Source organism: Adiantum capillus-veneris, chromosome 1 (assembly GCF_014529385.1).
Source record: "Adiantum capillus-veneris isolate H3 chromosome 1, ASM1452938v2, whole genome shotgun sequence".
In the NCBI taxonomy this organism is placed as follows: Eukaryota; Viridiplantae; Streptophyta; class Polypodiopsida; order Polypodiales; family Pteridaceae; genus Adiantum; species Adiantum capillus-veneris.
In genome coordinates this window covers 46,000,797-46,014,341 of record NC_140931.1, presented here as the reverse complement: position 1 = coordinate 46,014,341, position 13,545 = coordinate 46,000,797, and the positions used below count along the sequence as shown (strand labels likewise).

The 13,545-nt window shown below is 44.1% G+C and overlaps 1 pseudogene across 1 annotated transcript in view; it reads right to left on the bottom strand.

Moving 5' to 3' along the window:
- LOC147464652 (protein CHAPERONE-LIKE PROTEIN OF POR1, chloroplastic-like) overlaps window positions 1-11,124 on the bottom strand; it is a 31,389-nt pseudogene extending 20,265 nt beyond the window's left edge. Inside the window, exons 1-2 of the transcript XR_015188603.1 lie at window positions 10,968-11,124; window positions 10,726-10,835 (exon numbers count right to left, since the gene is read on the bottom strand). The product of XR_015188603.1 is annotated as a protein CHAPERONE-LIKE PROTEIN OF POR1, chloroplastic-like (transcript). The remainder of the gene's footprint in view (window positions 1-10,725; window positions 10,836-10,967) is intronic.
- Window positions 11,125-13,545: the final 2,421 nt, after the last annotated feature.

Sequence of the window (13,545 nt, the reverse complement as noted above, 5' to 3'; positions counted from 1 at the left end):
GGGTTACTCATTTGACTGATGTACAGTTGTGTGGGTTCATGCTTTTGTGCTGAGGCAAGAGCCTCCTTGAGCAGGAACAGGGGTAGCTAACTGCTGCTCCAAAGCAGGCACTGGTGAGGGTCATAACCTCACCGTACAGGTGCAAAATCAGCGCTGTGTATGCGCTGTAAATTCACTGTTTTTCAGCCATACGAACGCCAGGACCATTGGGAATCGTGCCCCACTGGCAGAGGACAGTTAGGGGACTGTTTGGGGCTGAAAACAGGGCAAAAACCAGTAAATACAGCACGCTGAATTTACTGTTTTTGGACAGGAATCAGAGGGTATACGACAGTGCAAGCGAGTTCCAGCAGGGGAATTGGTTTCGCGCAAGTTTTGGGGCTGTTATGCTGCCGAAATTTGGCCAAATCAAATGGTATCTAGGTGGATACACGTGAAGGATTCCGAGGACCTTACCTTGTAATTTACCCTCCTAAAGAATAAAGAAATACCGAAAGGGGCGCCAATTTTGGGGCCTACAGGTTGTCGGCGTCTGCCCGGAGCATTCTAGCTTCTGAGCCGTGTGTGTATTTAAGTGTTAACTCCCATCACAGGTTCTCTTTGCAAAGTGCTCTGTGTGTGTGTATAAAGTAAAGAATTTTGGGTGAAAGCCAACGCCTACCGCCCTACGGGCCGGTTTTATGGTTCCACTGCCGGGACATCAATCACTTTTTCCTCAAAGAGTGAGCCTGGATTGTTCAGGGTAAAGACACACAGTGCAAGAACGCGGGGATTACACTATGGCCGACAAGGGAAAAGGAATTATGGAATTCTTGCAAGCGCCACCAGTGCAACAGCAAAATAGGCAACTTACGCCGCGTACGGAGCTTGTTGAAGCTCAAGCCCAGGTACTTCATGAGGCGCAAGAGGAAAGGGAACACTCGCATGTTGCGGAGTCGGGGGCTCCAAAGAAGATTCCTCCCGTGCTTTAACAGGTGGCTAGAACGCCTATTCCACAGGTTATGCCAGTTCAGCCTGCCACCTTTCAGAGCCAGCATGCTGTCTTGAATGGACAGGGAGCTGGATACCAGGCTATGCACTCAGTTTTTCCACCACCCACGGTACATCCTGGGTATTTCGGGGGTGGATCAGTGTTCCAAAGTATGGCTGGTTATGCGCCTGGAAGTCAACCGTACATGCCAGGAACAGTGTTCGGGGGTATGCAAGGCATCATGCCAAACCCCATGTATGGTACTATCGGCATGCAGCAAGGTTTCCACGGCAACCAGGGCCAGTTTGGGGTGCCACAAGGTCATTTTGGCATGGCTGGTTTTTCTGGACAGCAGCCAGATATCGCACCTCTTACGCAAAATGTGAATGGCCAAGGCGTGCCAATCATGCCTAGTACAGTGCCCATGTTGCAGACCATTCCGTATGACAACTTGGGGGCACTAGAGAAGCCGAAGGCTTATAAAGAAGGTGGTGCAGCGGTAAAGTTCAGTACCTTCAGTGGTTTCGAGGATAAGACAAAGGCACTCACTTTCCTCCAACAGTTTGATACAGCTTATGCGGGAGGGAATTTTACAGAGGCCTCGAAGGTTAGGAAAGCTGCCACTTTCTTAAAGGACAATGCGCTCACATGGTGGACGACATTGTTAATGCAAGGACAAGCACCCGCCACTTGGATTTACTTCAAGCAAATGTTTGCATCTGCTTGGCTATCAAATGAATTTGAAGCCGATGTCCTGACAGATTGGCACCAGCTTACTTCAGCTTCGTGCAAGAGCTTGCTGGAGTACAATAGGAGGTTTTGTAAAGTGTTACTCTCAGTGACCTCCTATAGATTTGTGCTACTGACAGAGCAGATAGAGAAGTACTGTTGTGGGCTGCCTAAAGGGCTTCGTGATTACTGTACAAAGAACAGAGTGGCTACCCTTACTCAGCTTATGGAAGTTGCGAACACTGGTCTTGCCCTGTTGAAAGGAGAGGACAGTGGATTTCCGAGCAGTGATAAAGGAGGGCAGCAAAAGAAAAATTCAACAAAGAAGCCCTTTGTGAAAACGGCTCCTGATGCGTCACAGGGGTCAGAACAGGCCACCAAAGACAAGGATTCAGTTGGGACTTCTGGAGCGCAGGCAAAGAAACAGAAAAGGAAGCCTTTTGTGCGCAAGTCGCTCGTGGAAAAGAAGGTCCTAATGGCTGAGAACAAATGCTTTATATGCGAGCAGCCTGGTCATATTTCTATAAATTGTCCACAAAGGAAAAGGCCAGCTGACTCAGAGGATAAAGAAGACCAGAAAGGCAAGAAGCCAAAACCCACGGCAGGTTTAGTGCCAGACATGGTGGGTGACAGGCCCAGCATAGATGCCAGTGAGTTATGCAGGGCATGGGTAAAGTTAGGGATCAGACGGCACTCATCTTCTTTGATCCAGGTGCCAAAGCCAACTTTATCTCACCAGAGTTAGCTATGAAGCTGGGCATCAAAGCTGAAGAGATGGGATACACAGCAGAGGCAAGGTTGGCATGTCCTGGCCACTCAGAGTGTGTTACTCCCATCATTGGAAAACTGCGTCTGCATATTCAATCGTATGTGGACACTGAAGAGTTTTACATCATGCCGCTGGAAGGTTGTGACGCCTTGTTGGGGATCCCGTGGATGTTCCGAGTGCATGGAGTCTTGGATGCCTACAACAAAAAGATCACTGTACAGCATAGGGGCAAAACTCACATCTTGGATGTAAAGCTTAAAGGAGAGTCAGTCCCTATTGTATCTGCTTCTGCTATCACTTCTGTAATAAAGAATCATCTTTCTGCGTACTTGATTTTTGCACGTGATGTCTCAGATAGTGATCAGTCAAATTTATCTGTGTTAGATAAAGAAAGGTCAGCATTTTTGCAAAAGTTTAGTGACTGTTTTTCTGATTCATTACCGTCGCAATTGCCGCAAGAGAGACCTGAGGACCATCGGATAGATTTGGTGCCAGGGTGTAGCCCACCAAATAGACCTCCCTACAAGGTTAGTGCGGCGCAACAGAAAGAGATTATGGGCCAGGTTGAGGAGTTATTAGAGAAGGGGCTGATTCAACCTAGTTCTTCACCTTTTTGCTCCCCAGTGCTCCTAGTGCAGAAGAAGGATGGCTCATGGCGCATGTGTATTGATTACCGTGCGTTGAATAAGAATACCATCAAGAATAGGTTTCCTATTCCTCGCATTGATGATATTCTTGATCGTTTAGAGGGTGCTGCAATTTTCAGCAGGATAGACCTGAAGAGTGGGTACCATCAGATTCGTATAAGCCCAGAGGATGTGCACAAGACTGCGTTTAGAACGACATTTGGTCTTTATGAGTTTCTAGTGATGCCGTTTGGGCTAACAAATGCTCCTGCCACGTTTAACAGAATGATGGACCGGATTTTCCACTCACATCAACAGTTTGTTGGAACATTCTTCGATGACATGATTGTGTATTCGAAGAATGAAGAGGAGCATAGGCGTCACTTGACCATTGTGTTCGAAGAGCTGCGCAATCACAGGTTACTTGTCAATCCTAAGAAAAGTGAATTCTTCCTCGAAGAGATCCACTTTCTGGGCCACATAGTCTCAAAGGATGGTGTTAGAATGGATCCCGCAAAGGTCGAAGCTGTCAAGACATGGCCAGACTTGAAGACTGTGCACGATGTCAGAAGCTTCTTAGGATTGTGTTCCTACTATAGAAGGTTTATCAGAAATTTTGCAGAGATAGCATCGCCTCTTCACGCATTGCAAAAGAAAGAGGTCACTTTCAGATGGACCCAAAAAGAGATTTCAGCTTTTACTCTCTTAAAGGAAAAGTTGACTTCAGATCCAGTTATTGTTTTGCCAGATCTCAGGAAGTCATTTGTGGTCCAGTGTGACGCGTGTGGCAGTAGCATCGGAGCAGTGCTAATGCAAGATGGACAGGTAGTAGCCTATGAAAGCCGAATTTTGCAAGGGCCAGAGAGGACTATGCAAGTCTATGAGAAAGAGCTTTTGGCCGTGATTCATGCGCTTTCTAACTGGAAGCACTACCTCTTAGGTGCTGATTTTGTTGTCCAAACAGATCATCAGACCTTGCGATACTTCTTGACACAGTCAAAGTTATCCAAAAAGCATATGCGATGGGCAAACATTCTTTCCATGTTCCACTTCCAGATTATGCATGTGGAAGGCAAGAAGAATGTTGTGGCTGATGCGTTATCAAGAAAGCCACAAATTTCAGCTGTGTCAATTCCTTATCATCATGAGTTAGATGACATGAAGGAACAATATACTGCTAATGAAGATTTTGCAAGGATCTTTGAACAGTTACAAGAGGGGCAACATCATGAGCACTACCTCCTCAGAGATGGTTTTATGATGATGCATGGCAGACTTTGTGTCACTAGGCCACTGCGACATAAGGTCATGGAAGAGAGTCATGTCCCACCGTATGCAGGGCATCGTGGCATTGATGCAACAGTTAAAGCGGTAGAGACGTTCTTCTATTGGCCTACCTTGAGGAGAGATGTGGATGCCTTTGTGCGAGCATGCATAGTTTGCCAAAAGGTCAAGTTTGACAGGCCAAAGGCACCAGGGTTGTTACAACCACTGCCGATTCCGGATAACCCATGGGAAAGCATTGCTATGGACTTTATCTTTGATCTTCCAAGAACGCCAACAGGGAATGATGGTATATGGACCATTATCTGCAGGTTCAGCAAGCAGACCCATTTTATCCCTGTCAGGAAGAAGATAAAATCTGATCAGATGGCACGCTTGTTCATGTACAATGTGTTTAAGTACCATGGTATGCCACAATCGATTATCAGTGACCGTGATCCTCGCATGACCAGTTTGTTTTGGAGAGGATTGTTTGAGAACATGGGTACTACGCTCAAGTTCTCGTCTTCGTTTCATCCACAAACTGATGGACAGTCAGAAGAGGCTAATTCTACTGTCTTAGATCTGCTGAAATGCTATGTGTCAGATAATAAGGGCAAGTGGGAACAGTATTTGCCTATGCTTGAGTATGCATACAATAATACGGTGCATTCGTCTACTGGCAAAGCACCTTTTGAAATTGTTGAAGGCGGCAAAAAGGTTCCTCCCATTTTGCACACAAAGGACAAGATCTTTGAGGCAGATCGATATGTTGAGAACATGGATGAGATGTATAAGAAGATTAAAGTTGCCTTGGAGAAGACTCAGGCAAAACAGAAAAAGGCTGCTGATCGTCACCGTCGTGAATTGCTACTATCACCCGGTGATTGGGTTCTCTTAAGGTTCGAAAAGGCAAGGTTAAAGAAGATGAAGGGCAAGGAACGGCTATTTCCTAAGCTCAGCATGCGTTACTATGGACCTTTTCAAGTGCTTGACAAGATCAGCGATGTGGCTTACAGGCTGAAATTGCCTGATGCGTGGAAGATTCATAATGCGTTTCACGTGAGTCTTCTAAGACCCTTCGTGGGTGATGTGCCAGAAGATATGTCAGTTGAGGATCAGCCAGAAGTTGAGGAACTTGATGAGATCCTGGTACCTGAGCAAGTTTTGGCACATAAGGACAGAAAAGTTAAAGGACAAGTTGCAAGACGTTATTTGGTGAAGTTCAAGAACTATCCGCCTATGGATGCAAAGTGGATGGAAGAGCATGAACTGTCAGAGTCACCAAATGTATTGCAGCTTTACCTTGAAGCCTTTGGGTTACAGCCTACTTATGCCCCAACCCAACGTGTGCAAAGGAGGGGTAATGATAGAGCTAGTACATCAAATGTACATATGAATTCAGTGCCATAAATGGAAATGGCAAAAGTATGAAGGCCTCATTAAGTCATTTGTATCTATGTATGTTACGACCTTTCTTGCGGATACATGCGATGATAAAAGAGTGTTAATAGCACAAAATCATCAGTGGCGTGTATTTATGGTATGCAATCGAGGACGTTTGCGATTTCAAGAGGGGGGTATGTCACGAGGACGTGGCAGTTATTAACCATGTCACAGAGATGTGGCAACTGCTAACCTTGGTTGTTGGTTTCTTTCCAATGGGGTTTATTTTATTTGTTTAAGACCCTCTTTTTGAAGTAGCAAACGGTCGGACATTGTATGGCCAATGTGAACGGTAGATTCACCCGCAGACGAGAAGTGGTCGGCACTGGAATTCGTATGGTAAGAGGATGTCTAGGCTCAGAGCAAGATCATATAGGTCCCCCCGTCGCACTTAGCAAGTTGGTGGATACTAGGAAGTGAACTCAATTAAGGCGTAAAGTCAAGGTGGGACTACCAACAAAAAGTATCCGACAGTTGGGCCACATTGCATTTTTGGATGCGGTCCCAATGAGGATAGATGGTCAGAGGACCAGTGGGAGCCCAACGGAAGCATCTCCTAAAATTTAGGGAACTGCTATTTTGGGCCATGAAATGTGTTCGCGTCATTACCTCCGGTATGACTAGGGGAACATTTTATAACTCTGCCGTGAAGTCAACTGGGCAACCGGTCAGGATATTTTTAAGCGGCGAACCCGAAACGGGCAAATGCTTGTAAATGCGCCAAGTGTCGAATTTTCATGCACTTTCCTCTTGCAGAAAAATGGGCGCTGATTTTTATGCTGGGAGAGGCCTCATTTCAGCTTTTGTCACAGGTTAAGAGCTATGGAGTGCTTCCTTTCCCTCTCATGTACAGTGTGGTGCTAGGAGTGATGCCCTGCACACTACACACTGCTCTCTCTCCCCTACGTGCAGTTATGTGATGCCCCACAAGAGGGTTACTCATTTGACTGATGTACAGTTGTGTGGGTTCATGCTTTTGTGCTGAGGCAAGAGCCTCCTTGAGCAGGAACAGGGGTAGCTAACTGTTGCTCCAAAGCAGGCACTGGTGAGGGTCATAACCTCACCGTACAGGTGCAAAATCAGCGCTGTGTATGCGCTGTAAATTCACTGTTTTTCAGCCATACGGACGCCAGGACCATTGGGAATCGTGCCCCACTGGCAGAGGACAGTTAGGGGACTGTTTGGGGCTGAAAACAGGGCAAAAACCAGTAAATACAGCACGCTGAATTTACTGTTTTTGGACAGGAATCAGAGGGTATACGACAGTGCAAGCGAGTTCCAGCAAGGGAATTGGTTTCGCGCAAGTTTTGGGGCTGTTATGCTGCCGAAATTTGGCCAAATCAAATGGTATCTAGGTGGATACACGTGAAGGATTCCGAGGACCTTACCTTGTAATTTACCCTCCTAAAGAATAAAGAAATACCGAAAGGGGCGCCAATTTTGGGGCCTACAGGTTGTCGGCGTCTGCTCGGAGCATTCTAGCTTCTGAGCCGTGTGTGTATTTAAGTGTTAACTCCCATCGCAAGTTCTCTTTGCAAAGTGCTCTGTGTGTGTGTATAAAGTAAAGAATTTCGGGTGAAAGCCAACGCCTACCGCCCTACGGGCCGGTTTCAACGTATGTGCATAGACTACTGTGCACTACACAAGAATACCATCAAGAATAGGTTTGGTACCCCTATTGGGTTTCAGGGATACTGTGAGCTGACACTATTCTGCTGTAATAACTTTAAAATTTGGAATTCCTGATAGTATGATACTGATTTGTACTTGACTTGTTTAAGTGCAGGAAGTGATAGACGAAATGACTGCAGCATTTTGGTGTGACAAATCTCTATAGACATGATTGCAATAAGGATTAGTTAATCGGGCATCTGTGAGGTCCCCATTGGATCTAGATGCGATTGCTAAATACGTTGCCGATTAATCATAGTCTGAGATTGGAATGACTGTTGAATGTGATTTGCCATGTGGTGTCCTATGATGTCCAGTGATATCCTCTGATGACTGTCAATTGGTACATGTGCTAGATGTGTTGTTCCTAGTGCGTGGGTACTAACAATCAGTGTCTGCTAAAACAGCTTATGGCCTTTGTCTGTTTTGCAGGCGTAATCGAGGGCGATTACAATGCTTTCAAGAGGGGGGTATGTCACAAACTGGTGACGTATCATGGCCCTAGACACACTTATAAGTGGGGCAGCAGAGGACACACACACCTCGGCCGGCAGCACCCGCGGAGACAGGGTGACGTGGCAGATTCCGAAAAATGCGGCGGAATTCACGCGGAGCTGCTAACGTGACAGTGCGTACGGAAAAAGCAGGCTGTACAGAATTCCAGCTTTTGCGCAAGCTGAATTTTATGCTGGCTGTTTTTGGGGAAGCTTTTGGGCCAGTTGCTTTATTTAAGAGGCTTTTAAAAATTGATTGCTTTTGGGGCTCTGCTTATGGGCATCCCTTGTAACCTTTAAATATAAGCTCCTCACAACTCAAAGCATCTGGACGCAGAGTCTGAGAGTGAGAACCCTCCCACTCTCTTGTACTTTGAACTCAAATTAATACAAAAAGAAATACTGAAAGGGGCGCCAGTCTTTGGGGCCAATATCTCTAGGCACGGAACTCCGTCGGGCCGTGTCGAATCAATTGTGAATTGTGAACTGTTTTGAAGTGAACCTCTGCTGTGTCGCGGTAGAATCTTGACTTAAAGTGTCCAAGTTTGTTACAATGAGAGCTGAAAAAACATGAATTCCCTCACCATCCACTTCCATGTTGCATCCAATAACCATACACATAACATACCAAAAGCTTTTTCCATTAGGGTGAGGTTTCTCCTCATCGGCAGGAGAGAGGATTCTCTCTCCCTACACTCTCATACAATAGAGAAAAAGCATAAGCTGTTTTTATTGCAAATCGCAAATTTGGAGAAGGGGGGGAACGGGGGGGGGTTTCTTGCAAACTATAATTATTGGGCTGCTTTTTGAGCGCCAGCCATTTTAAGAGCATATTGTGTGCACTGACACACTCAATGAATAGTTTAAGCACACACTTCGTACATACAGATTGCGACTTTGAAGAAGACTAATTGCAAATTCCCGCCGTCAATTGTACACGGTCAATCAATAGACAAATCCCCAACTGGGGACGTCAATAGTGGCGATTCAAGGCGACCGATTCTCTTTCACAATCTTTGTCATCTCTCTCTTCAGTCTCTTGTTTTGTTCAATTATCATATGCTTAGAAGAGTAAAAGTGTTTTAAGAGTTGCAAATTGTGGTAATTCACTATTTTTTTTCCGACCATTCGCCGAAAGTGGTTACATAAATCAACTGCTTCACCTCAAAAAGAGGGAGGGAGAGGGGCATGATGCAAGCGAGGGAATGCCATCTCACTCACTATCTTATTCATCCTCTCCACAAGGGCTGTAGGTAAGAGAAGTTTGTTGTTGAACTGCTCTTAAGAGAGAGAAATGAATTAAATCAATACATACGCCTCCATTGTCCCTTCTCAAGATAGAGACTATAGAGTTATATTGGTCTTCAACTAGATTGATCCACTATTGAGAGAGAGAGAGAGAGAGAGAGAGAGAGAGCATTAGACTTGTTGGCAAGAAAAAATACATATAGCCCTCATGCTCAATATGGTATACTATATGTATGTGTGGACCTTCACTATGGTTTTAAGACTTGAGGCCGTCTCCTAGATTTTAAAATTTCTTGGTTCTCATCTTATTTTGAGCAGAAGCTAAGGATCCACTCTTCATGTTGGTGCACTTGGGATGTAGAAGCGGCACTCTAGATATGCAATTGGCTACTATACATGCTTTGTGAAGGATTCTATCTTCTCTACTATTTGTTGAATGGCACTATGGGTGGTGCAAAACACTGATTGCTTGCATACCATGAGCCTTCAACAGCTAGTACGCTCATTAGCAGATCAATAGAGCTTCTCCACATCCTTCACAGTCAATGCGTTAAATTACCTGGCTATTCATTGAAGAGCGTCATATACTTGTTTCGAGGAATTGGCCTCGTACACGACTTTTCTTCCACCTCACATGGGGCAAGATTACTTCGGAAATATGGACCCACCAATGTGGTATATCCTAAATTCCTCTTATATACCACCTATACCATTTGAATGGCTTTCCAGCTCCTCTACATCCGCGTAGTGATAGGCTCCTTCTAACACCCTAGGCACTCACCAGATACATCTCTGCTTCTACCAGGCCAAGATTTCCCTAGTTAGCTTTTGGCGATCAAACTGCTTGCCCCACAGCATAGAAGGTGGAATAAGGAATAATAGCCACAATGACCCCAAAAAGAAGGCGCCACATAATCACGCCATTAAGGGGAAAACAAAGTGGCACGGCCAGGCATATCCATACAGCATCAACACGCGATTTGGGCAAGACTGGCATGATATATGGCAATGTGTGGACTAGAACTACCTCACAAACAGCAACGAACAACCACAAAACAACCCTCACCCCCTATCATCTGCCCCTGAAAGATGCCGGGGCTCGCACCTTGTACATACACGAGACGACTAACTTAAACACATGCAGGCATTAGCAAATAACACTAAGGCCTGAGCGAGCACTCCTATGATGGAACAATAGAGAGAGGGAGAGACCAAGGCAGTTTTGGCCATCACTATAAACATGATGCAGAAAAAATAACAAAATAAGCCAAACTAGAATGAGTGAAGGCTTCACTTTGTGAACACATATACATACACAGGTGCAGAGGAAATATGAATGGGATTAGCACAAGGCGCAAAACTCGTCTTACAACTTTTTTCCGTGACCGAGTAAGAGAAGAAACACAACTACTTGAGCAGAAAAAACTATTTCCTCTCAACAATCATTACAGGATTTTCACGGGATATTGTACAGGATTGAAAAACCTTGGCAGTAGAGAACAAGCTTACCTTCATCAGAAGAACCACCCAATGCACATACTATTTTGTTGTGGTGATGGATGTGTCTGCTGCCTTTTTGGCCTGGCCAGAAAAAATGGAGCTCTCTGCAACCCAGAAACCTGGTTGTCCATTTCGAAAAAAATGCCTTTTAAAACCTAAACGTGTACTTCATGCCCATAAATCTGCGTGAGAAAACCTGTTTGTGGTTGTACATTTCAAGTTAAAACCCTCTTGAGCAGCTGAAATTGTACCTTGCAGACTGGGCAGACCCATGACCGTCTGGGCGACCCACAAGCGGGGCTGCCGGAGAGAGGGAAATTCTTAGACCCGCCATCTTCCCCTCTTCACGTCCAAAATTGTAAATGGAGAGAGAGAGAGAGAGAGAGAGAGAGAGAGGGAGATGATATGAGTGCCCTATATGGTCAAAAAATCATGGGACCAGATGAAACATGTCACATGCCTGACATTGGAGATGAGGTTGGCAATTGAGAGCTCACAACATAAGGTTAGGAGAGAGAGAGAGAGAGAGAGAGAGAGAGAGAGGTATGTAGGGAGTGCTTCGAGCTACAAATTTGAGAAAAACAAGCTCAAATGTGAACAGAAGATGAGCACTCAAGTCAGGTATGATGTCAAAACTCTTGTGCTTGCGAGGGCATTGTGTGCATCAAGGAAGGGTCCCTAGTGCCTCAGTGCTTTATCTCACACTGAAAGGAGTGCGAACTAGGCTAGATTGTTCTCATAAAGGTGCAAATTGCATATAAGGGGATAAGCTCAATCAATAAGGGTGTTTTCTCTTAGAGAAGAACGCACTTTTGTAACTAGAGCATTGTGGGTGGTATAATGGTAAAGTGCAAACCTCCAGATTCTTCCCACATCGTGATACATTGGCGTTGTAGGAAAGCCGCGTTCATTGTGTGGTCCAATGATTCATCATCGTGAAGCTACTATATTGCACGCCATCTTAGACAGGGAGAGAAGAAGCGAAGACAAGCTTTTAACGTCGTAGAAACAATTCAATATACCTCAAAGATCTATTCGTTGACAAGTGTTGAAAACTCAAGAGAAGGAAAATTTTGGGTGGGGGTGCATTGTAATGCAATTTGTATTCTATAGCTTGATCGCATGCTTTTGACTCCACTCTCACTAAACAAAATCGATGAAGAAAAATGTGACTTGAGCCTCGAACTTCCACATTGAAGCCTAATGGCATGACCATTGGGTCAAAGAGTATACTCCATGTAAGTAGAGAGAATAGGGAGATTGGCTCCATAGGTTATCTCAAAAAGACATTAAGGGATATCTTTTAAATGGCAATAAAGGGCTTTAAAATATGCTTTTAGATTGTGCTAAAAGAGCATTCCATAGAATTAGCTCCTCAAGCCTTGCATATCTGCCATCTACAAGATTTATGATCACAAAGTTTGGCTTTCATTCCCTTTACTCTAAAGCCTCAACAAAATCAAACATATTGGCAATGTTCAAGAATTCAATGTTGTAGGATATAATAACAAAACCAAATGGACCTAACATAGCAAAACTTGTATAAAGACAAGACAAGTCCACAATTTTGATGAACCCATTCGATTATAAACTATTAATAAGGTGCAAGATGATGGCTTTGTCCACTCGTGCACGATGTTTAGAGGGAAATCCAATAAGTTGGCAGATATTAAGGAGAATAGTATATAGCAATGTTGATTCTCATGCCAACATTTGGTTTTGACTTCCTCCTTTGTGGTTGCAAGGCCCATCCTCTTTCCAAAAAAATTGCAATGAGAATCCAACATATCAGGTTTAGTGCTCCCAAAACAAGATCATCTTTGAGGATGGCAAAAACCAAGTTTGGATCCTTCTTAGTTTTTGTAAGTTTGGCTCAAGAAGTAATCATAATAGAATTTTGATAAGAGCCTTTTATCTATTAAGATTTATCTCTAGTTATTTTTAATGGTGTACAGAGTTTGATGGTTTGATATCAACTAGCCCAATATGAGCCCCCAAAAGCATCTGAAGCGGACATCAATGATTTCCTCTTGGATAAAATACTCGACTAGCAAAAGCCTAGTAATAGTTAAATCTTGGGCTATTCACCTATGAGACTGCGTATTCAATTCTTGGCCTAGTAATGCAAACATAAACAAGGTAGCCAATGGTCTGTTGAGAGAAAAAGACATCAAAGTAGTCTTCGACATCATGAAGGGTAAGCTTCACATTTATTTCCATAGGAGTATCCATGGGTTTATAGTCCTCAAAGTCGAATTATGCAAATGCAACATTGTCTCGATAGAGTTTGTTTGACACAAAGCATATACCTATCACACCACTTAAAGTATAAGGCCCATGTAACAATGCAAGAATCCTAAGTGTGACATCTCAAGGGAAACATTCAAATCATTCTTAAATTAGCAGTGTGCTTCTCATTCAGTCCATCTAGTAGACGTCGTTTGAACAAAGAACAACAATAATGTGTCTCACTTTCAATGAGGGCTTGTGGCCAGATTGCACTCTAGTGCCCAAATCAATCATAAGGCCTCTAGGCCAAATGCATTCAAAAGTAGATGTGAAAGCTACATTGTATTCAACTTTGTAACTAGAAGTAGCCATAATAGGGTGCTTCTTTGTTAAAACAAGATGCATGAGTTACCTGGGAGAAATCAAGGCACCAATTGTGGGCACGCACGTGCCATAGCAATCAACCCTTATAAAATCACGTAAATCATGTCATAATAATCAATATCTAATTCTCCTAAATGATTTTCTCATATTAAACTGATCATTTAATGTGGGGAAGTGCCAAGGGAGAAAAAGCTAGAATATTGGTTAAGTTAGCAG